A 26,569-nucleotide genomic window follows, 5' to 3' on the forward strand; every position below is an offset into this window, starting at 1 on the left:
GAGCTAGGTGTAAATTAAAAAGTAGGACCTCAAAGGTAGTAATCTCAGGATTGCTACCAGTGCCACATGCTAGTCAGAGTAGGAATCACAGGATAGCTCAGATGAATACGTGGCTTGAGGAGTGGTGCAGAAGGGATGGATTCAAATTCCTGGGACATTGGAACCGGTTCTGGGGGAGGTGGGACCAGTACAAACCGAAAGGTCTGCACCTGGGCAGGACCGGAACCAATGTCCTCGGGGGAGTGTTTGCTAGTGCTGTTGGGGAGGGGTTAAACTAATATGGCAGGAGGATGGGAAACTATGCAGGGAGACAGAGGGAAGTAAAATAAGGGAAGAAGCAAAAGATAGAAAGAAGAAAAGTAAAAGTGGAGGGCAGAGATACCCAAGGCAAAAATCAAAAAGAGCCACATTGCAGCAAAATTCTAAAAGGGCAAAGTGTGTTAAAAAGATAAGCCTGAAGGCTCTGTGCCTCAATGCGAGGAATATTCGTAATAAGAATAAAGAATTAACTGCACAGGCAGCAATTAATGAATATGATATAATTGGCATCACAGAGACATGGCTCCAGGGTGACCAAGGCTGGGAACTCAACATCCAGGGGTATTCAACATTCAGGAAGGATAGACAGAAAGGAAAAGGAGGTGGGGTAGCGTTGCTGGTTAAAGAGGAAATTAACGCAATAGTAAGGAAGGACATTAGCTTGGATGATGTGGAATCTGTATGGGTGGAGCTGCGGAATACCAAAGGGCAGAAAACGCTAGAGGGAGTTGTGTACAGACCACCAAACAGTAGTAGTGAGATTGGGGATGGCATCATACAAGAAATTAGGGATGCGTGCAATAAAGATACAGCAGTTATCATGGGCGACTTTAATCTACATATAGATTGGGCTAACCAAACTGATAGCAATGCGATGGAGGAGGATTTCCTGGAGTATACTAGGGATGGTTTTCTAGACCAATATGTCGAGGAACCAACTAGAGGGCTGGCCATCCTAGACTTGTTGATGTGTAATGAGAAAGGACTAATTAGCAATCTTGTTGTGCGAGGCCCCTTGGGGAAGAGTAACTATAATATGGTAGAAATCTTTATTAAGATGGAGAGTGACACGGTTAATTCAGAGACTAGGGTCCTGAACTTGAGGAAAGGTAACTTTGATGGTATGAGACGTAAATTGGCTAGAATAGACTGCAAATGATACTTAAAGGGTTGATTGTGAATAGGCAATGGCAAAACATTTAAAGATCACATGGATGAACTTCAACAATTGTATATCCCTGTATGGAGTAAAAATAAAATGGGGAAGGTGGCTCAACTGTGGCTAACAAGGGAAATTCAGGATAGCATTAAATCCAAGGAAGAGGCATATAAATTGGCCAGACAAAGCAGCAAACCTAAGGACTGGGAGAAATTTAGAATTCAGCAGAGGAGGATAAAGGGTTTAATTAGGAGGGGAAAAATAGAGTATGAGAGGAAGCTTGCCAGGAACATAAAAACTGACTGCTATGTGAAGAAAAAAAGATTAGTGAAGACAAACATAGGTCCCTTGCAGTCAGATTCAGGTGAATTTATAATGGGGAACAAATGGCAGACCAGTTGAACAAATACTTTGGTTCTATCTTCAAGAAGGAAGACACAAATAACCTTCCGGAAGTACTATGGGACTAAGGGTCTAGTGAGAAGGAGGAACTGAAGGATATCCTTAGTAGGCAGGAAATTGTGTTAGGAAAATTGATGGGATTGAAGGCCGATAAATCCCCGGAGCTGATAGTCTGCATCCCAGTGTACTGAGGGAAGTGGCCCTAGAAATAGTGGATGCATTGATGATCATTTTCCAACAGTCTATCGACTCTGGATCAGTTCCTATGGACTGGAGGCTAATGTAACAGCACTTTTTAAGAAAGGAGAGAGAGAGAAAACGGGTAATTATAGATCGGTTAGCCTGACATCAGCAGTGGGGAAAAGGTTGGAATCAATTATTAAAGATGAAATAACAGCGCATTTGGAAAGCAGTGACAGGATCGGTCCAAGTCAGCATGGATTTATGAAAGGGAAATCATGCTTGACAAACCTTCTGGAATTTTTTGAGGATGTAACTGGTAGAGTGGACAAGGGATAACCAGTGGATGTGGTGTATTTGGACTTTCAAGAGGCTTTTGACAAGGTCCCACACAAGAGATTGGTGTGCAAAATTAAAGCACATAGTATTGGGGGTAATGTACTGACGTGGATAGAGAACTGGTTGGCAGACAGGAAGCAGCGAGTCGGGATAAATGGGTCCTTTTTAGAATGGCAGGCAGTGACTAGTGGGGTGCCGCAGGGCTCAGTGTTGGGACCGCAGCTATTTACAATTTACATTAATGATTTGGATGAAGGAATTGAGTGTAATATCTCCAAGTTTGCAGATGACACTATACTGGGTGGTGGTGTGAGCTGTGAGGAGGAAGCTACGAGGCTGCAGAGTGACTTGGACAGGTTAGGCGAGTGGGCAAACACATGGCAGATGCAGTATAATGTGGATAAATGTGAGGTTATCCACTTTGGGGGCAAAAACACTCAGACAGAATATTATCTGAATGGCGGCAGATTAGGAAAAGGGGATGTGCAGTGAGACCTGGGTGTCATGTTACCTCAGTCATTGAAAATTGGCATGCAGGTACAGCAGGCGGTGAAGAAGGCAAATGGAATGTTGGCCTTCATAGTTCGGGGATTTGAGTATAGGAGCAGGGAGATCTGACTACAGTTGTACAGGGCCTTGGTGAAGCCTCACCTGGAATATTGTGTTCAGTTTTGGTCTCCTAATCTGAGGAAGGACGTTCTTGTTATTGAGGGAGTGCAGTAAAGGTTCACCAGACTGATTCCCGGGATGGCGGGACTGACCTATCAAGAAAGACTGGATCAACTGGGCTTGTATTCACTGGAGTTCAGAAGAATGAGAGGGGACCTCATAGAAACATATAAAATTCTGATGGGACTGGACAGGTTAGATGCAGGAAGAATGTTCCCGATGTTGGGGAAGTCCAGAACCTGGGGACACAGTCTAAGGATAAGGGGTAAGCCATTTAGATGAGGAGAAACTTCTTCACTCAGAGAGTTGTTAACCTGTGGAATTCCCTACCACAGAGAGTTGTTGATGCCGGTTCATTGGATATAGAAACATAGAAACATAGGAAATAGGTGCAGGAGTAGGCTATTCGGCCCTTCGAGCCTGCACCGCCATTCAATGAGTTCATGGCTGAACATGCAACTTCAGTACCCCATTCCTGCTTTCTCGCCATACCTCTTGATCCCCCTAGTAGTAAGGGCTACATCTAACTCCTTTTTTAATATATTTAGTGAATTGGCCTCAACAATTTTCTGTGGTAGAGAATTCCACAGGTTCATCACTCTCTGGGTGAAGAAGTTTCTCCTCATCTCAGTCCTAAATGGCTTACCCCTTATCCTTAGACTGCGACCCCTGGTTCTGGACTTCCCCAACATTAGGAACATTCTTCCTGCATCTAACCTTCTAAACCCATCAGAATTTTAAACGTTTCTATGAGATCCCCTCTCATTCTTCTGAACTCCAGTGAATACAAGTCCAGTTGATCCAGTCTTTCTTGATATGTCAGTCCCGCCATCCCGGGAATCAGTCTGGTGAACCTTCGCTGCACTCCCTCAATAGCAAGAATGTCCTTCCTCAAGTTAGGAGACCAAAACTGTACACAATACTCCAGGTGTGGCCTCACCAAGGCCCTGTACAACTGTAGTAACACCTCCCTGCCCCTGTACTCAAATCCCCTCGCTATGAAGGCCAAAATGCCATTTGCTTTCTTAACCGCCTGCTGTACCTGCATGCCAATCTTCAATGACCGATGTACCATGACACCCAGGTTTCGCTGCACCTCCCCTTTTCCTAATCTGTCACCATTCAGATAATAGTCTGTCTCTCTGTTTTTACCACCAAAGTGGATAACCTCACATTTATCCACATTATACTTCATCTGCCATGCATTTTCCCACTCGCCTAACCTATCCAAGTCACTCTGCAGCCTCATAGCATCCTCCTCGCAGCTCACACTGCCACACAACTTAGTGTCATCTGCAAATTTGGAGATACTACATTTAATCCCCTCGTCTAAATCATTAATGTACAATATTCAAGAGAGAGTTTGATATGGCCCTTATGGCTAAAGGGATCAAGGGGTATGGAGAGAAAGCAGACAAGGGGAACTGAGGTGAATGATCAGCCATGATCTTATTGAATGGTGGTGCAGGCTCGAAGGGCCGAATGGCCTATTCCCGCACCTGTTTTCAATGGCCCCAAGTTTCCACACGTGGCAAAACAGGCGCCCCTCCGAGCTGGGCGCTTTGCAGCTCGATGTCTGCTTGGTGCGGCGCCCAGGGAGCGGAGCCTACCACTCGCGCCGATTTTGTAAGTAGGAGGGGGCGGGTTCAATTTAAATGAGTTTTTTTCGTGCCGGCAACCCTGCGCGTGCGCGTTGGAGATTTCGCGCACGTGCAGTCTGAAGGAAACATTGGCACTTGGCCATTTTAAAAAGTGCTGCAGAAAAAGTGAAAATTTGTTTATTGAACCCTTGCAAAGGCTTGTATTTTAATTTTCTTGATATTTCTGTGTGTGAGAGTGAGGGAGTGCATTCTGTAATTAAAGATAGACTGTGATAAACGGGACACATGCACTTGTTTGAGACTATTCAAATTCTTTGTAGCTGTTCAATTTTTAACATTTTTTAATAAAATCACATTGCCCTTCCATGATCAGCACTGAGGCTTCTTGTAGCTTTCTCCCCCTGCCGTCCGTCGGGCCCGACGGCAAACCGCTGCCTCAAGCACTGAGGCTTCCTGCAGCCTTCTCCCTGCCTCCACCCCCCTGCCGTCGGGAACGGCTGCCTCAAGTAATGAGGCTTCCTGTAGCCTTCTCCCTGTCTCACCCCTCCTGCCGTCGGGAACGGCTGCTTGCCTGCCCCTCCCGTCGTCGGGACCGACGCCACACCGCTGCCTGTCTCCAACATGAAAGGCCTGCCTGAAGCACTTTCACACAGGTAGGAAGATGGTTTATTTAATCTTTTCTTTGCTTATAAATTTTTATTCAGGTTGGATTTATTTGTATAATATTTGTATAAGTATAACTAAGGATTTATTGTCGAATTTAATGACTTCCCTTCCCCCCCTCCCCCCCCCCACCTCGTTCCCAACGCCTAATTTGTAACCTGCGCCTGATTTTTTCAAGGTTTTTTCAAGCCTACAAAAATCTTCACTTGCTCCATTCTAAGTTAGTTTGGAGTACGTTTTCACTGTGGAAACTTTCAAATCAGGCGTCAGTGGCCGGACATGCCCCCTTTTGAAAAAAAAATTCAGTTCCAAAGTGAAACTGTTCTACCTGACTCGAACTGCAGAAAACTAAATGTGGAGAATTCCGATTTCTAAGATACTCCGTTCTACACCAGTTGCTCCTAAAAATCAGGAGGAAATCATGTGGAAACTTGGGGCCTATGTTTCTATGTTTCTAATTCTGGGACCTTTAGCTTCCCATCTCGCTGGGTGCTAAATTTTCATTTAATTCAAATTGGGGCACAGTGCAATTTTACCCCCATTGTATGTAATATTTGGTGAATTATTGTATAAAAGTAACTTCCAATTCAACATAGATTTATTTTAAATACATGAGACTAAAACACATCCCTCTCCATTGGCTGGTAGACATTTATCAGCAGTGATACTGGTGAAAATTCTACTACTGCAAAAAGCATACTGATTCCCCCTCACTGGTGCAAGTGCAATGTATAAATATTCTAATGTGCATTGATGAACACGTGCAAAAAAGTCACTTTTTACAAAATTGTCACTATATTCACAGGAAGGTTGCAGTTCTGTCCTGTTCCAAATTGCTCTCCAGTTTATAATCCAGGTTACTGCAGATCAGAGAGTGACTTTTTCAGTTGTACACTGAAAGGGCTGGCTTCTGTTGTTATTTTCCCCCATCAGCTATGAACATCCTGTAAGGACATACTGGGTAGCAGGGTAATATTATTGTTTAGCACGCATCAGTTTATTGTTATATGAGGCCTGGTACTTAGAAATGGGGGCAAGTCACACTCCTGCCATTATTGCACAGACACAGGTTGCATTGAGTAGTAGCAGTACCTCTTGTACCTTCTAATTGCAGGAAAATGCCATCTCATTAATATCATAACATGATTCTTTGCAATCAGTTGATTGTTCGATCATAGATGTACAATAATAGAAGATGTTGTGTTAACTGCAACACAGCCTCTGAATACTGCATTGGCTCAGATGGTATGTACTGTTTGAAATGCTGTGATTGTGTGGTGGTTCAGAATGCTGCTCTTACACATCTGGAATGTGGGTCCAAGTCCAGTCCAGAGATAGAGTTCTAATTTCTCCATCTGATAACTGTAAACAGTTCTGCGGGGGAATTTGTTCTGTATTATTGCATGAAAATGGGAGGTCCTGGGATTTTAAAAAAATGGAGCTTGGAGGCCTTCCGCTGAGTCCTGCACCTAAAATTACCCGCTGTGATTTTTCAATCGACCACCCACCCCACCCCGCAACTATTGGCAACATCTGCATTGCCAATGCTGCCGGATGCAAATGATGGTGAGAGAGCAGATCTTAGGTCTCTGAGAGATTTCTCTCTCTTCTTGCCTCTGCATTGCCAATGGAAGGGAAGACTGGAAGGACGAGTTGGGAGAGGTACTATGGCAGAATGAATTGTACTGGATCCACAGTAGGCGATCTGGCTACTTCTTCTTCCAACTGCTCTGAGCCGATGCAAAATTTGGAGCTGACACATTTTGGGGGCTGCGACCCCCTTCAAAAGTTTCAGCTGCTGTAATGAGTGCCCCGCTGCTGTCACCATGATCATTTCCCTCCCCCACAGAGATGGACTCCCACCGAAGAGTACTGGGAGTCCACCTTGACTATCTTGACGCTCTTATTTAAAATACTTATTTTTTTGTGATAAACCCATTTTCAGCTGTATTAATAAAAATGCGCCAGGTTACCACTCTTAAATGCATCAGTGAATATTTTTTAATGCAAGGAAAACAAACAATTAAATTCTATTACGCTGCCCAATTGCACTGGTTCATGGAAGATTTTACGTTTGTGATTATGCAAGTGAATGTGGGCAGAAAATTGAACCATAACTTCACTTCAGAAAAACGGTGCAATTTCAAGCGCAATTTTCGGCAAGATTTCCGATTGTGCCCAAAGCGGAATCTCTACCCCCTTGACTCTGGTATTCAGTGCAAAAAAATTCTTTACTTAAAATTAAAATAAATGGAGCTGTAGAATTTAAATACCTCCATTATACAACACTTTTAGCTTTGGCTTCAAAACCCTTGCGCAGTAAAACTGCACTCTGATGCAATCCCAAGCTCAAAGCTTGTCCAGAGGAGACCAGCTCTAAGAGGCAATCTAGCAGTCAAGTTAGGATAATTGCCTTCCAGCAGCTCCATAACACTAAGTAACAGTACAGGTGTACAGATTGTAACTGTTTTCCTACTTGGAAGGACCCATGAACTAGTCCTCCCCACCTCCCCTAGACCCTTTCTGACTTTGAGACTGCTTTTTGGAAAGTTTAATATATAAACATTGCATCATTTAGGGCTCAATTTTCCCCAGTGATTTGTGCCGTTTGTTTGGCGCACGCCACTTTTTCGGCCTAAATTTGAAAAATCCAAGTTTCCCCAAAGATTGTGCGCCAGCGTAACTCAGTTAGTTACGATTTTTTTAGGTTCGTTTTTTTTGAGTCATAAGAGGCATAACCTGATGTCTGCACCAGTTTTTCACAATTATGCAAGTTTGGCCAACTTACTCCTAGGACGATGTATGTGACTACTCCTGAAAAACCTTCTGGACATGTAAGAAAAACCAGCGCACATCAAAAAATCGGCGCAGAGAGACGCCATTGTTTTTAGGCGATGTTTTGGAGGGAGTCAAAAACACATAAATATGCATCATCAAGCTAAAATTTTTCACATTTAAAATGCAGAAAATGGAAGTTTCACGGAATTCTTTAAGTTTTGATTTTTTTTAAAGTGCCACGCCAGCACTGAACGTCTTCAAACCAGGCTCAAGGGTCGGAGCGTGTGCCGGCAGAATTGGTTCCTCGCCCGGACACAGGGGCTCTCCTTGAAAAGAAGCATGGGGGTGGGGGAGGTGGGTGGGGGGGGGGGAGTGTGTGGAACGCAAACTGAAGACATGAGAAGCCTTGCACTATGCTGCTATACATCAAATGAAGCCCTGAGGGGGGGGGCTCCCGATCATTGCGCATGCTCAGACCTGGGTGCGGTCCATATTAGGGCGTCGACCTTGGGGAGAGAGAGCAAAGAACCTTGTCCTGCCTGCCGTTTTGAGGTTGTTGCAAAGGTAGAAATTAAGCATGGGGGCGATACAGACAATGCCATACCTCGTGCAAGCCTTCTGCATGATGGTGCTGTGGAGGAGACAATTGATTTGATGTCATTGAATGAGGAACCTCAGAGCACGTAGGGTGATGGGCAGGAGGCCTTACCCCCATTGGGTATATCGAGACAGGTGTTCATACCTGCACCTGAGTGAGGCACACTGTGTCAGAAGGCTGCGTTTCCGCAAAGAAGTTGTATTTGAGATCTGTGTGTTAGTAAAAGCAGACCTGCAACCTAGAAGCATCAGAAGGGCTACTTTGTCAGTTGAAATGAAGGTTACAGCTGCACTTTCATTCTATGCATCTGGATCGTTCCAGGCCACAATTGGGGATGTGTCCGTCATTTCTCAACATGCAACACATATCTGCAATCGGTAGTTGACTGCTGCACTATATGCCCAGAGGAACGATTACATAAAGTTCCCCATGACCACCCAGGCAATGTGTTAAAGGGCTGTGGGCTTCTCCAGTACTGCTGGCTTCCCAAAGGTACAGGGCTGCATTGATTGTACCCACATCGCCTTGCGAGCACCTTTGGAGGATTCCGAGATATACAGGAACAGAAAAGGCTTCCACTCCATTAATGTGCAGCTCGTGTGTGACAATATGCATCGCATCATGTCAGTTGATACGAGATACCCTGGGAGCACCCAAGATGCATTCATCCTATGTGAGAGCGCTATATCTGCCATGTTTCAGCAGCAGCCAGAAGGGCAGAACTGGCTGCTGGGAGACAAAGGGTATGGCCTCGCCACCTGGTTCATGATGCCCCTACGTGTAACCCGGACGGAAGCTGACCGGGAATATAACATGTCACACATTGCGATGTGCAGCATAATAGAGAGGATCTTTGGCATCGTGAAACAGTGTTTCCGATGCCTGGACCATTCAGGAGGCTACTTGCAATACTCCCCTGAGATTGTTGGTCAGTTCACTGCTGTGTGCTGCATGCTGCATGACTTAGCCATCATGAGGCAGCAGCAGGTGGTCGTAGAAGACCCACCTGGGGTCAGAGTGGTTGATGATGAGGAGGAAGATGCAGATGACGAGGAGGAGGATGAGGAAGCCATACAACTACCTGAACCCGGAGCACGACGGCAGAGGTGGGCAGGCTGTCATTCCCCTTTAACGATTGCTTGAGCCTTGCACCAGCAGCTCATCTGTGAACGCTTTAATGCGTGAAGGCTCAGTGGCAACTATTCCAAATGGACCATGTTCCGTTATGTTGTGTTGTGTTAATGGAACAAATAATGGAAATGATTCTTCTTTACTTCAAAAAGTTGTGTTAATAATGGAACAAATTGCATGTTCAGCCATGAACTCATTGAATGGTGGTGCAGGCTCGAAGGGCTGAATGGCCTACTCCTGCACCTATTTTCTATGTTTCTATGTTTCTGAATAATGGAAATGATTCAGTTATAATTTAAAATATATTTTATTCAAAAGTTCAAGAGTTTGTACTTAACTTAACTTTAATAAAAATATTCTTGTATCAAACTTTAAAGTTTTCAGTTAAAATCACTTACTAAGATCACTTACAAACTCTATCACCACTTAAAACTTTAAGATCACTTACAAACTTTTAAACTTGTAAATTTACATAATTTACAAAAAAACTTTTGATTTGAGAAGTTACAACAGTAACAACAATAATAATAACAACAACAATAACAGCAGCAAAGGCTGCACCCATCTCTCCTGCACCTTATTCTGCACTTGGTCTTGGTGACTCCACCCCTGCCCATAGGCAGTGGCGCAGCGTTTCTCGGGTTGGTACCAAGCTTATTCTTTCGAACATCTTGGGTAATGTGCACTTCTTGATGGGGATGTGGGCAAGCGGTAATGTGGAAGGCCTGGCTTCTGTCAATAATCGTGGGGTCTGGGCTTGTTCCCCTATTGCAGCAATTAACTCCGACATTCCCTCCATCATGTTCACCAACAGTGTATCAACAACCTGCAACATTCCCTCCCTCATGTTCGCTGACAGTGTATCAACTACCTGAAACATTCCCTCCCTCATGTTCACTGACAGCACATCAGTTACCTGCGACATTCCCTCCCTCATGTGCACCGACATTGTATCCGCTGCCTGAGACATTCCCTCCCTCATGTTCCCGGACAGTGCTCCCATTTCTCGTGAGAGTGTTGTTACTTCTCCCGACAGTCCCGAAACCTCATCACCCACCCCACTGATGGTGTCCAGGAGTGATTGTGTAAGGTCAATGCTCTCCGCACTCATTGCCATCATCTGAACCACATCTGTTAACTCCTGCAGCTCAGTAGAACGCTGTCGAGCTCTCCTTCCCCTCCTCAACCTGGGTGTGCCTCGCTGCACCCCACTGGGAACTGCAGCCTTGGACAGTGGGGTCCTGGGTGTGCTTCGCTGCACCCCATTGGAATCCCCAGCCTCGGACTGTGAGAAATCATGAAATGTCCCAACACTCGCACCACTCAGGAAAGAGGCTAGCACCTCAATGGATGGCACCTGCACCTCCTCCAAAGTGAGTACAACAGTGAGGGCTTCATCCATCACCTTCCCCGCCCCCCTCCTCCTCACCCCCATGCTCTTTGTCTGGAAAGTGGGATTGGAAAATATTCTCCTCTTCAGGCTTGTCCACGTCTGAATCTTCTTCTGCTTCATCAAGGTTGGCCTCAAGTTCTGCAAAATATAACAGAACAGACAAATGGTTAGCAGCAGAGGAGGGAGCAGGGTGGGTGGCATGAGTAGGCTCACACAGCGCAGGCAGCAGGCTGATTTGAAGGACCACAATGAATGAATAGCACATTGCATCAACCGAAGCGTAGCTGACGGAGACATCCCCATGGACCGAAGCATGGCTAGCCCGCGCAGTACTAATCATTTAGCAAAGCCAGACTGTGGAATTTGCAGGACTTACCCTCTTCCTCGAGTGTGGGCCCAGCTTGTGCAGTGGTGGTTGCTTTTCTCCAGGCAGAACCCATCAAAGCAGCGATCCTTTCTTCCAAGTGTGTCAGAAGGTGCAGATTTGCCGGGCCTCCTCCTGTTCTTTCCCGTTTGTTGTGTGCCACTTTCCTCTGCAAAGATGAAAATATAACTTTTTAGAGAGGGTGCCTTTCTGCTGGGTGGGACATATACAGCTGGTCACAATTACAATTGCAATTCCATTGAATAAATGAAAATATTACTTACACTAACTACTTGACCAAGGTCCTGCCACTTCTTTTTGCACCAGTCCCCAGACGTTGGGGTGGTCACCATTGCACAGTAATCTTCTGCAAGTTGGTTCCAGCGTTTCTTCATTTCGTTTGGTGAAACTTTTATGTGATCTCTGCTGGTGTCCAGCTCGTGCCATCTGCCCTCAATCACAATAACTCGTGCCTCCACTTCATCCTGTGAGAAATTCTTGGTCCTTGAGCCGCATTGCATCTAGTATTGCAGCTCTGATTTTTCCAATGAGAATTAAAGTTCTCACACACAACTGGCTCTTTAGAAATGGCCGAATGCAGACCGGGAGCTGGACTGGGCATGCGCGCCCATAGGAAACACGTCAAAAACGTCCTTTTTTTTGGCGCAGACATTAGGCTCCACCCCCCCGAAGCTACAGGACAGGCTGTGCTGCACCAAATTCAAAAAATAGAATGGGAAAACTTGCTACTTATTCTTTTTGAGTAGTTGGGGCCAAGAATAACGGGCGTAACTCGAGCAATACGGCAAAAAACGGCATTGGGGAAAATTGAGTCCTATTTTGAGATTGTGTGTGCAGACATGCAAACCTGCTGGTTCACTTAGCATATGGTTAGTGTACTGCAAAACCTCTCAGAGAATCCGAATAAGCAGATTCACCAACAGGAGTTAGTACTGTAACCTTCACTACTAATATAACAAAGTCAAAATACTAAAGTTGATTTTAAATTCAGACACACCATAACCAATACTCAGGTGCTGTCACAGCTCTTTTAGCAGATGCACAAGGCTATGGAGGAATTAACACTTAAATAAGTTATATTTACGCTATTTTGTATCTGAAATTAGTAACAGTAGTTTATACATATATGCAAAAAGGGAAAATATTACATGAAACTTCAGTATTTAAAAAAAATATACATTGCAGTATTTCCATAAGTCCTGTTCTCATTTTTAATAAAATAGCTGCTTTAAAAGAGCCTAATAATAATAATGATTTGCTTAACATGTGAAAAAGGTACAATTTAAATAAACTGAAAAATATACTGAGCTTGGCACTTGTGTTGGATCTGGCGTAGCTATGTTACCAATGCGACCGTGGCAAATTAATATCTCAGTGGGATCTGGTGTTGAAAACACTGTATTATAATACACGAAGGGAAAGAGAAAGAAGAGAGTTCTCCCTGTGTTTCCGAGCCTTAACCTCAGTCACAGGTCTGCTAATTTTGTTTTCCACTTAATCTCCCCGGAACTTGCATAACAGAAGGGATGCTCTGCATACTAATACCTCCGTTTCTCCCAAGTTTTCAACTTCCCCTCAGTGCCTGGCAAACATAATTGGGTCAGAACAAAGATACACTAATTATTCTCCATTTATTTGCCTGCTTGAGTGGTCTTAAATACCAGAGTGATTAATTAGCGGGAGGCAGATAGGGCAGGATGTCACACCCTCCTCTGCGTTTAAGTGTCGGCAAGGTTGTGCTCAAGTGTTGGCAAGAGCAGATCTTTAATTTTCTCTGCAAAGAAAAGTTAAGACTGTACAATTAATTCTCACTATGCGAGCACCATCTTTTGTTTCTTTTTTTGGCTTATTGAAAAGGAAATGAGGAATTCTGTGTCTTGATTATTGAAGGTGTGGTAATTTTGTCTTCTCGAATGACTATTTCCTGCACTTTAGTTTGCTTACATTTGTGGTAGTGTTTGTACTTTTGTCTTTCTACACAGTTCTGTGTGACATGGGTTGTTCATCCTTTCTCCTTAAATGGGTAGTGCCAATGAATTCGGGAGTTTATTCAGCAAGGCTCAGTACAAGTACTTGGGACAAAAGGCACCCTGAAAACTCAGCAGCAGAACTGAGATATAGTAATGACCATAGTAATTTCTTATTACAGCAGGTGCTGTACTTCCTGTAACTAGTGTCAACATTTCCAATCCAAGTTTTGTCTGTGGTTTAATTAAAACTAAATCTATGACCTTCTCAAGGTACAGCAAAGTGCCTTGCAAGTTACTTTAGGCCTTTGCCAAGAGTGCCACTGAATTGAGTGTTGGTATGGCTCAATTGGAAGCACTCTTGCTTCGGCGTTAGACATTCATAAATTCACGTCTTACTATGGAATTGAACACATAATGTAGGCTGACAATGAGGGAATGCCATATAGTCAGAGATATCTTTTACATGAGATATTAAACTGAAGTCCTGTCTGTCTGCTCAGGTGGTTGTAAAATATCCCCTGGCACTATTTGAAAAAGAGCAGGGAGTTATCCTGGCCAACATTCCTCCCTCAACCAACATCATATTTTGTGTACTTTGTGTACATTGCTATATGTAAATTATACGCTGTGTTTGTCCACAAACTAATAGTGACTATACTTTAAAGGCAATTCATCCATTAAAAAGCTCTTTGGGACATTCTGAGGATGTGAAGAGTGCTATATAAATACAAGTTTGTTCTTTAACACATGATAAGATTAATATCTCATCAATGCGAGCAGTAATCCAGTATTGGGCTTTTTAGCTTCTTTCCTCTCTAAAATAAGTAAGATTGTAGAGTTAATTTTACAAAGCTACACTCCTCATATGGGCCCTCACTGGATTGGAGCATAAGTTGCAGAATCATCCCAACAATGTTATAGCCCGATTTTCACCCGTCAGGTGAGGTTCCATGCCAGAAGTCTCAACATTACTCATTATAAGTACTGACTGAGTTATAATGAGTGATATTTGGTGATGGAAAAGTGGGATTTTGTAATGGAGTGAAGGTCAAAGACATGTGTCATTGAATGATTAAGCCACGAGGTCTTCAGATAGGACCTGTTATTGTTTTTAACATAAGGATCATTGTTGGATTTAATCATGTCCAGTATTCTTGTGCCATTGAGGGGTATTGCATGGACCTAAAATATTAGACTCAAATTATCAATATCTAGAGCAATGTTCCCACTGCAGTTGATATTTGGAGCATGATTTTCTGCTGGAGTTATGTTGGCTCTAATATGAGCGGGCATATTCAAAAAGATATGCAAATGATAGGAGTTTAACCTAGAACCCTGGGTACTAGAAAAACATGTTTAATTACTGGTGTTAGCATTGCTGTGTTGTACATTGGAAGTAGATTTAAATTTTAAAGGGCCCAAAAGAAGTTGGATCAATCGCACGCTGACCAATTTAGCTCCCCAGAAACATTTCAACTAAAATAATTTACACTCATTTGCAGCTGCTCTGGAGGCAGCTGTTCCGATGCTTTGCAATAGATTCCCAAGACCTGCTGCAGAGATTTTCTTCCCTTCCCTGAGGTGGGCTCCTTGATGAAGGCAGAATCCTGCCAGGTACCTGCTGATATTATTTAAACAACCCTGGTCCCAGAAGATCAGCCAGGGTCAAGAATGGACCATTAGGGCAAGTGGAACTCCTGTCATGCTAGTGGTGCACTGGGATTTCAAAAGCAGAAAAGCCCAGCCTTGACATGCACACTATGATGTTTCTTTAAAAATAGCCTAGAAATTAATGTTGGCGATATTAGTCAATGAACACATTTCTAATTGCATTCCTCTGTCCACTATTTTAATGTAGGTGCTAACCTTTTTATTTTAATTGTGTTAACTTCTCTACTGCAGTAGCAGACAAAGGACTATCATACATATGTGTTAAGCGCTGCCTGCTAAATCGCCAACAGTAATTTCTAGGCTTTATATACAAGGTAGTAAATTTTCCTGTAATTCTCAGGGGGATAAAAGCCTGGTAATACTGCAGCCCATATTCCTTCAAGCCAGCCTTACAAACACAACATTCTATCAGGCCCTATGTCATACAACCTATAAGCCTCCAGGTCCGACAACAGGCAGCCACTTCAAATGGCAGCTAGAAATCAGCACTGTAAAAGTAGGCAAAAAGCATTCTAAAGAAAATTCACTGCCATTTATTTACAATGCACAATAATAGGAACCAGTCAGTAAATATGAAACAGTAATTTAATCTCAAAGGTTCACGCGATGAACATAAATTGCTCTATCTTCACTTTTGTGGTTCATGATATCATGTTCAGCTCCATGATTGGGTTCACTGGCTGTAATTCACAGAAAGGACATTCATTATACACTTAAATGTTACCTTTTGATGTACACTTCTAATACGGATAGCTAAATGTGCCATAAACAATCTGTATGCTATTGACTGGAGTCAATATGGAATATTCAGTTTAAGTTCTGTTGCTGGTCACCCAGGGACTGTATTTGTCACTAATGTCACTGTGTTATATGGCTCAGGGTTTACCATTTTAGCCACCATTGAACTTTGTTTATGAGAACATGTGACAGGAAGTAAAAATAGTGCACACAATGTGACCAAATCAATGTCACATGACAGGAAATGTCACTGCTACAGTAAAAATCTTAGCTGCTGTGTCTTGTGTATGTATATGTATATCTCCTGGGGTATGTTCGTTCATTATCTATTCAACTGGCATTTTCATCAAAAATCTTAAAGAAATGACAATGTATAACCTACTGAATGTATCAATTATCCGAGTATGTCCAGATGCCATCTTTTAGAACATTTGCATTAACCCTTCAAAGATTACTGTATCATTTCTGCACCCAAATCTCAGATTTTCTATCCTCATTACTATGGCATGTGGGGACAGAAAATTGGGTTCGGATATTATTCTGCTGGGTCCCCGCCCATTCCTGCTGTTGCCCGAGTTTCCACTGGAGATGACATTGGATACAGAAAGCAGCTGCCCACTTTCCAGCACTAAAATTCAAATGAAGGCGTAATGTTGTTTCTGCCTGGTGTAAGGGAGATCTGTATAAATGGGCACAATGAGATTGGAGGAAATGCCTTCAAATGGGCACAATAGTGAAGATTGCAAACTCTTATTTTTTTTTCAAATGTTTCAGTTTTTAATTTTTGAAATGTATTTTCTGCCTTTTGAATATCCACCTTGGGGTCTTTTGCTGTCTGACTTCCAATTTTACAAATTCTTATCTGTTTCAGTCCAGGCATTGTGGCATTTCCTTTCAGAATATCCATGTGCTCAGTTGACTTGAAGGAAGAAGAGGAGGCGGAGGGGGAACAGAGTTTTCTTGTCACTTTCAGAAGAAACAGTGAAATGAGGATGCTGGCAGGGAGGTTAGGTGTGCTCCTGCAGCAAGAGTTGAAAAGGCAGCAGAATATCAGCACGAACTCACAGCAGACACCTGCCCTCCCACTCCTCTGTCAAGGAACCCACTTCATGCCCAAAGGATAATGATGCCTAAGTTTGGCTCAGCAAACTGTCTTACATCAACCTGCTTGGATTATATAAGCATTTACACAGCAACCTCACATCAGGATTCACACAAGCTACTGAGTTGAATTAATTAACCCTTTCTTGCAAATTATCAAAGAAGGAGTCAGACAACAAAGTCAGTGGCCAAGAAATTTGGGGGGTTTAGCACCACCTGTTACCACCTGATTCTGGTGAAAAAATTGCATTATTGGCAGCTGGTGGTGGGTTGCGCACAGCCACCATTTTGAGCAGGTTGGCGGCGCTGCCGTTGCTTGCGATCGTCGAACGTATTCTAATGAGTTGGAGCGTGATGTCAATCGGTGTGCAATGCTGAGTTGAGGCCTGCTCATCCATTCTGGATTTTGCCGCTCCTATTGCCACTCATTCTAAAGCATGCCAGTGCGTGCAGCTGCTAAAAGTGTTTTCAGCAGCATTAGCGGCCATGAGGAGTCTGGTTGGACTTGGCAGATTGTAGACGAGGATGGAGGCTGATGAGTGGACTAGTAATCCAGAGGCCTGGATTAATGATCCAGAGACATGAGTTCAAATCCCACCATGGTAGCTGGAGAATTTAAATTCAGTTATTTAAATAAATCTAGAATAAACAGTTCGTATCAGTAATGAGACCATGAAACTACTGGATCGTCGTAAAAACCCTTCTGGTTCACTAATGTCTTTTAGGGAAGGAAATCTGCCATCCTTGCCTGGTCTGGCCTATATTTGACTCCAGACCCACAGCAATGTGGATGACTCTTAACTGCTCTCAAATGGCTGAGCATGGCACTCAGTTATACCAAACCTCTATAAAGAAGATCAATTGCAGCGGTTCAAAAAGGCGGCTCACCACAACCTTCTCGAGAGTAACTAGGGATGAGCAATAAGTGCTGGCCTTGCCAGGGATGCTCACATCCTGCGAACAAATAAAAAAAAGTGGAAAGCAGCTTAGATGGATGTCGGAACTTCGAACGCCTCCTTTGCCAAGGTTCTTTTTTTCTACTTTCATTTTTTGCCTATCCGGTGAGGGGGCTGCCAGTATGGGGGTTGCATTTTCTGGCAGCTTTTCGGGAGGCTTACAGTGTTTGTGGGTCAGTAACTGAATGGGTGAACTCCATTGCAACGTTTGACGATCATCTCTGATAATATCTCTATTATCTTTATGATACCAGAATGTCACCCCCTAGCAAAGCCGGACTCAACTGCTTAAGATTGTAAGGAATTATAATTAATTTATTCAAAATTCCATAACCAATTATTTATCAAATAATGCAAGACCCACTAAAAGCTGACATGATTATTTACACATTTAAACACTTTAAAGAGTAACCATTGGGAAAAGATTAACGTTATAGAGATTGCAGAGACGTGAATTGGCTAGAATAGACTGGCAAATGATACTTAAAGCGTTGACACTGGATGGGCAATGGCAAACATTTAAAGATCACATGGATGAACTTCAACAATTGTACATCCTTGTCTGGAGTAAAAATAAAACGGGGAAGGTGGCTCAACTGTGGCTAACAAGGGAAATTAAGGATTGTTTTAAATCCAAGGAAGAGGCATATAAATTGGCCAGAAAAAGCAGCAAACCTGAGGACTGGGAGAAATTTAGAATTCAGCAGAGGAGGACAAAGGGTTTAATTAGGAGGGGAAAAATAGAGTATGAGAGGAAGCTTGCTGGGAACATAAAAACTGACTGCAAAAGCTTCAAAAATATGTGAAGAGAAAAAGATTAGTGAAGACAAACGTAGGTCCCTTGCAGTCAGATTCAGGTGAATTTATAATGGGGAACAAAGAAATGGCAGACCAGTTGAACAAATACTTTGGTTCTGTCTTCATGAAGGAAAATATAAATAACCTTCTGGAAGTACTAGGGGACCGAGGGTCCAGTGAGAAGGAGGAACTGAAGGATATCCTTAATAGGTGGGAAATTGTGTTAGGGAAATTGATGGGATTGAAGGACGATAAATCCCCGTGGCATGATAGTCTGCATCCCAGAGTAATTAAGGAAGTGGCCCGAGAAATAATGGATGCATTGGTGATCATTTTCCAACAGTCTATCGACTCTGGATCAGTTCCTATGGACTGGAGGGTAGCTAATGTAACACCACTTTTTAAAAAAGGAGGGAGAGAGAAAACGGGTAATTATAGACCAGTTAGCCTGACATCAGCAGTGGGGAAAATGTTAGAATCAATTAGTAAAGATGAAATAGCAGCGCATTTGGAAAGCAGTGACAGGATCGTTCCAAGTCAGCCTGGATCGACTGGGCCTTTATTCACTGGAGTTTAGAAGGATGAGAGGGGATCTCATAGAAACATATAAAATTCTGACGGGACTGGACAGGTTAGATGCAGGAAGAATGCTCCCAATATTGGGGAAGTCCAGAACCAGGGGACACAGTCTAAGGATAAGGGGTAAGCCATTTAGGACTGAGACGAGGAGAAACTTCTTCACTCAGAGAGTTATTAACCTGTGGAATTCCCTGCCGCAGAGAGTTGTTGATGCCAGTTCCTTGGATATATTCAAGAGGGAGTAAGATATTGCCCTTACGGCTAAAGGGATCAAGGGGTATGGAGAAAAACCGGGAAAGAGGTACTGAGGTGAATGATCAGCCATGATCTTATTGAATGGTGGTGCAGGCTCAAAGGGCCGAATGGCCTACTCCTGCAACTATTTTCTATGTTTCTATGTTTCTATTTCATGAACTATTAAAAAAGCAACTAACATCGGGAGGCATGTAATATTTTTGTAGCAAGTACAGCAACTGTACCATACATGGCCTACAGGTTTGTTCCTTTCTTCCACGTTCCCTTTCACTGCAAGCGGGAGACAGATGTGACTTTCGGCCTCCTGCTGAGCTTAGCGCGTTACACCAGAAAATCAACGCCATACTGATGTTAATGAGTACAGAGCACCAAAACACTGGTGCAGCCTGCACTCTCTCAGCCAGCGGCTGTTATCCTTGGCCGTCGGAGATACCGGCAAGTCGCCAACATTCTTGAATTTCCAGGCCAATGACTTACAATTGTTTATTAACCTTAGAATCATTGGTACCGCTGACCTCACCGGCTCCTGGTTAAGTTTGAAAAGTGCAATTGGATCTTTTATCTTCATCAGTGAAGACAGAGGCACCCTCAACTTAACATCTCATCCAATGGCGCAGCACAGAACAACATCAGTGTTCTTGCTCAGGCAAACATCCCCAGCATCGAAGCACTGACCATGCTCGACCAGCTCCATTGGGTGGGTCACATCGTCCACATGCCAGATACGAGACTCCCGAAGCAAGTGCTCTATTCGGAACTCCGACACGGCAAGCGAGCCCGAAATGGGCAGAGGAAACGTTTCAAGGACACCCTCAAAGCCTCCTTGATAAAGTGCAACAACCCCACCGTCACCTGGGAGTCCCTGGCCCAAGAGCATCCTAAGTGGAGGAAGAACATCTGGGAGGACGCTGAGCTCATTGAGTCTTGTCACCAAGAGCATGTGGAAATCAAGCGGGCAGTGGAAGGAGCATGCTGCAAACCAGGCTCCCCACCCACCCTTTCCTAAAATCACTTTCTGCCCTACCTGTGACAGAGACTGTAATTCCCACATTGGACTGTACAGCCACCTGAGAACTCACTTTTAGAATGGAAGCAAATCTTCCTCGATTCCGAGGGACTGCCTGTGATGATGATGACTCATTCAGAATTGCACTGAAATGTCAGCCTAGATTATGTGCATGAGTTGCTGCAATGAGGCTTGATCCCATGACCTTCGGACTCAAAGGCAATAGAGCCAAGACTAACATCTTAATTTAGGATTAGATAGTCAACAAATTAACAACATTATATAGCCAGTCTATTGAATAGATTAAAGTCTGTATGCTTGTCGTTTCTAAAACGTGTACATCATCATCATAGGCAGTCCCTCGAAATCGAGGAAGACTTGCTTCCACTCTAAAAGTGAGTTCTTAGGTGACTGAAGAGTCCAATACGGGAATTACAGTCTCTGTCACAGGTGGGACAGACAGTGGTTGAAGGAAAGAGTGGGTGGGACTGGTTTGCCGCATGCTCCTTCCACTGACTGCGCTTGTTTTCTGCATGCTCTCAGCGATGAGACTCGAGGTGCTCAGCTTAGGGCGGTCTTTGGCCAGGGACTCCCAGGTGTTGGTGGGGATGTTGCATTTTATCAAGGAGGCTTTGAGGGTGTCCTTGAAACATTACCTCTGCCCCTACTTGTACAATCACTGGCATGAATAAAGTGGTTCCCTTGCCTTCCTCTGGAGGATGATGTTAGCTTTCTGAGACATCAGAGTAATGTGTCTCCGTTTATTGACTCTGCCCCTTCCTCAGCTCATCCACTGTTGAAACCCTCATCCATGCCTTTGTTACCTCTAGACTTGACTATTCCAATGCATTCCTGGCTGGCCTCCCATGTTCTACCCTCTGTAAACTTGAGTTCATCCAATACTCTGCTACCCATGTCCTAACTCGCAACAATTCCTGTTCACCCATCCTCCCTGTGGTCGCTGACCTACACTAGCTCCCAGTTAAGCAATGCCTTAATTTTAAAATTCTCATCCTTGTTTTCAAATCCCTCCATGGCCTTGCTCCTCCTTATCTCTGTAAACTCATTCAGCCCTCCAAGATATCTGCACTCTTCCACTTCTAGCCTCTTGAACATCCTCGATTTTAATTGCTCCACCATTGGCATCCATTCCTTCAGCAGCCAAAGCCCCAAGTTCTGGAATTACCTCCCTAAACCTGTCTGCCTTTCTACCTCTTTTTCCTCCTTTACGACTGTCCTTAAAACCTACCTCTTTGACCCATCTGTCCTACTATCTCCTTATGTGACTTGGTGTCAAATTTTGTTTGATAACGCTACTGTGAAGCGCATTGGGATATTTTACGATGTTAACATAAGAACATAAGAACATAAGAATTAGGAACAGGAGTAGGCCATCTAGCCCCTCGAGCCTGCTTCGCCATTCACAAGATCATGGCTGATCTGGCCGTGGACTCAGCTCCACTTACCCGCCCGCTCCCCGTAACCCTTAATTCCCTTATTGGTTAAAAATCTATCTATCTGTGATTTGAATACATTCAATGAGCTAGCCTCAGCTGCTTCCTTGGGCAGAGAATTCCACAGATTCACAACCCTCTCGGAGAAGAAATTCCTTTTCAACTCGGTTTTAAATTGGCTCCCCCGTATTTTGAGGCTGTGCCCCCCTAGTTCTAGTCTCCCCGACCAGTGGAAACAACCTCTCTGCCTCTATCTTGTCCATCCCTTTCATTATTTTAAATGTTTCTATAAGATCACCCCTCATCCTTCTGAACTCCAATGAGTAAAGACCCAGTCTACTCAATCGATCATCATAAGGTAACCCCCTCATCTCCAGAATCAGCCTAGTGAATCGTCTCTGTACCCCCTCCAAAGCTAGTATATCCTTGCTTGAGAAAGGTGACCAAAACTGCACGCAGTACTCCAGGTGCGGCCTCACCAATACCCTATACAGTTGCAGCAGGACCTCCCTGCTTTTAACTCCATCCCTCTCGCAACGAAGGCCAACATTCTATTCGCCTTCCTGATTACCTGCTGCACCTGCAAACTAACTTTTTGGAATTCATGCACAAGGACCCCCAGGTCCCTCTGCACCGCAGCATGTTGTAATTTCTCCCCATTCAAATAATATTCCCTTTTACTGTTTTTTTTTCCCAAGGTGGATGACCTCACATTTTCCGACATTGTATTCCATCTGCCAAACCTTAGCCCATTCGCTTAACCCATCTCAATCTCTTTGCAGCCTCTCTGTGTCCTCTACACAACCCGCTTTCCCACGAATCTTTGTGTCATCCGCAAATTTTGTTACACTACACTCTGTCCCCTCTTCCAGGTCATCTATGTATATTGTAAACAGTTGTAGTCCCAGCACCGATCCCTGTGGCACACCACTAACCACCGATTTCCAACCCAAAAAGGACCCATTTATCCCGACTCTCTGTTAGCCAGCCAATTCTCTATCCATGCTAATACATTTCCTCTGACTCCACGTACCTTTATCTTCTGCAGTAACCTTTTGTGGGCACCTTATCGAATGCTTTTTGGAAATCTAAATTAACCACATCCATCGGTACACCTCTATCTACCATGCTCGTTATATCCTCAAAGAATTCCAGTAAATTAGTTAAACATTTCCCCTTCATGAATCCATGTTGCATCTGCTTGATTGCACTATTCCTATCTAGATGTCCCGCTATTTGTTCCTTAATGATAGCTTCAAGCATTTTCCCTACTACAGATGTTAAACTAACCGGCCTATAGTTACCGGCCTATTTGTCTGTCCCCTTTTTTAAACAGAGGCGTTACATTAGCTGCTTTCCAATCCGCTGGTACCTCCCCAGAGTCCAGAGAATTTTGGTAGATTATGACGAATGCATCTGCTATAACTTCCGCCATCTCTTTTAATACCTGGGATGCATTTCATCAGGACCAGGGCACTTGTCTACCTTGAGTCCCATTAGCCTGTTCAGCACTACCCCCCTAGTGATAGTGATTATCTCAAGGTCCTCCCTTCCCACATTCCCGTGACCAGCAATTTTTGGCATGGTTTTTGTGTCTTCCACTGTGAAGACTGAAGCAAAATAATTGTTTAAGGTCTCAGCCATTTCTACATTTCCCATTATTTAATCCCCCTTCTCATCTTCCAGTCCCACCCACCCCTTCCCTCAACGACTATCTGTCCCACCTGTGACGGGGACTGTGGCTCTCGTATTGGACTGTACAGCCACCTAAGAACTCATGTTCAGAGTGGAAGCAAGTCTTCCTCGATTCCGAGGGACTGCCTATGATGATGATGTGATTTAATTAGCACTAGGCCTTTCCTTTCCCAGCATTCAGTCTAATGACTGACTCCATTTAAGGACACACTTAAGGGAATTTTTCAGGCATTTCTACTTCAATGTCCCTAAACCACACAGTGCCTGGAAACAGAGTCCAAACCAAAAGAGAGGTAACATGCAGATGCAGTCCTTAACTCATTTTCTCACAGATAAAATTTATTTGGGCTTTTCATAGTGTTTCTATTATGTACACTATAATTAATTGTCATACATGACAAGTTTTATATTAAAATATTGATGCAATCAGTTATTTTCAAGCTACAAAATATTTTAACACTAATTTTAAAAAGAAAAAAATAAGGGGCCGAAATTGCCCCATGGCCCATCCAGAGGCGTTAACCTTCCCAGTCTGGGTGAGTTAACGCCTGGCGGCGTGAAATTGCACCTTTGTGACCCGTAAACTCGGCGGAGTGCCTCGGTTAGCATGGTGCTGAGGTCAATGCTGCGCGGCTGCTCCATGAAGCTTTTCTACAGAAAAGAGCCCCAGCTTGCTCAATCTTTTCTCATAGTTGCTTCTTTCCAATTCTCGTAACATCTTTGTAATCTTTCCTGCACTTTCTCCAGTGCTTCAATATTCTTTTTGTAGTATGGAGACCAGAACTGCACACAGTACTCCATGTGTAATCTAGCCAAGCTTCTATATAAATTTAACATTAATTCCTGCTTTTGTATTCTATTCTTCTAGAAATGAACTCCAGTTATGTGTTTGCATTCTTTATGGGCTTATCAACTTGCATTGCTAATTTTAGTGATTTATGTATATATTCTGTATGCTCAATTTGTTCTAGTTTCTTAAAGTGGAGCTAGCTTTGTAGTTGCATCAAGTAATTGCGTGTTAGTCTATTGACTTCATTGTTTATGTTATCGTGTCATTGAACTTCATTCCTGCAGCTGTTCAGACCTTCATAAAGCTATACTCTGGTAGCCATATGTAGGTGTCAGCAAAGGAACAGTAATTAAGCTAGGTATCCAAGATAATTGCAATCTGATGTGCATTACATATAGGGCTTGAACAGGTGCAATAGAAGAGAACCTGCTTTAACTAGTAGTGTTCCCACTGCCAAACTTCTAGGACAGAGAGGAGCTGGGAGAACTATAGGCTCTATACAGTCAACTCCGTTGCATATAGCATACATTGCTAATTATGCCGGTTCTTGCCTATAGTTTGGCTCCTGCGAATCATTTTAATTGAAAATACATCTGGGCAGTAGTTTAATCTGTACAAAGTGGTCTAACAGGCTGCTATTTTCTGTCATTCAGATTGACAGTAGACTTAGTGGGCAGCCTATCTACTCTCCAGTGAGCGATTTATCATGATCAGGCTTAATTGTGAGATGTGGGCTATGCTAACATTATCCAGCAGTAAATAAACACACAGGTTTCAGTTTGTCGGAGACTAAAATTTGCTTACAAAAACTGTCATGAAGCCTTTTACACAAGAAGAGGTGTTGAAAAACAAGACTATAACAACTGTACATCGTGAAGTACTGATTAGATAATCTCAAAATTGGATTTTAAAAGTTTTTAGGCGGACGGAAAGACTAAGAGAGATAAGGAATCCAAAAGTTAAGGCAGAATTACCAGAATTAAAGCATGCAAGAGTTTTAATGGGGAGGAGAGCATCAATGGTGAAGAGAAAGAATGTTTGAGCAAACTGACAGCTGCGAAAGTATCAGGTCAAACAGAAGGCCAAAAACTAGGCAGTTGGCAGCTTGAAAGCGCAGTTATAAGTGACTTGGGATATTTTTTCTGGAGGCAGCTGCAGAAGGAAGAAGGTATGGAAGTGGGTAGAGAGTCCACATGTAATAGCAAGGTCAGGGGGATTCTGTAAATATGGGTAAGAGAGTTTATATGGAAAGAGAGATTTAAGGAGGATAGGTAAGTAGTGAAATCAGAGTAGAGAGGGAAAGTTGGAGATTAAAATCACCAAGGATGAGGAGTTGCTTTGTGCAGAGGCTGCGTGAGGGTATCTTAATGGGGTTTGGCGGCATCAGTAGAGAACAAGGATTTTAAAAGGAGATGGGAGGGGGTGGAACAAGGTGAGGTGCTCAAAGGAAGAGAAGATGCCAGAGAAGTAGGGGAGAGACCAAGATGTGATTTGGTGATAAGGGTCACACCACACTGCAGTGGTTTTGGTGGGCCATGTGGTGGAAAGACAGGGATCCTCACCCAGGAACCAAATTTCAGTCAAAGGCGTGATGTCAGTTAAATTGTCCACATAAGGTCATGAAAAGCAGGGGCCATGTTTGGAAGTGAATGGGCATTCTGCCTCAAGTCTACGAAGATCCTTAGGTTTCTTTCAACTTCATCCTTGGCTATTTTAACATAATTCATAGAGTACATCTCACGTTTATCTTTTCTTGCAATGCCAACTCATAATTTAGAAAAATCTTAAATATATATATCTAATATGTTACTGTAGCATAAGTTTTAAAATAAAGGCCTAGACATTCCTGTGGAGGGCTTCTAGGGTTGGATCTGGGGTAGGGTGGAACTTGCGTCTGCTCCATGGACGTGCCTTACTCAATCCCAAATCCTGTGCTCAAGGTCATTTACATATTCCTGGAGGAATCTTGTTGTAAGCAGGCCTGGGGACAAAAAGCAACTGACTTTGAACTGAAAAATGCTGCTACCTTTGGTAGGGACCGGATTCCTGAAAGCAAATCAGTCGAGTTGCAATTTATTGGTTTCAGGAAACTGGCCATTTAAATTTTTAATGCTCTGCCAACATTTTCAGTAACAGTGGATTCTAGAAATGCACAGGAATCCCTTGCACCTAATGTTGCTGGAGCAAAAGTGAGGGGATAGATGCTCATTTGCATAATG

This window comes from Pristiophorus japonicus, chromosome 7 (genome assembly GCF_044704955.1).
Source record: "Pristiophorus japonicus isolate sPriJap1 chromosome 7, sPriJap1.hap1, whole genome shotgun sequence".
Lineage (NCBI taxonomy): Eukaryota > Metazoa > Chordata > Chondrichthyes > Pristiophoridae > Pristiophorus > Pristiophorus japonicus.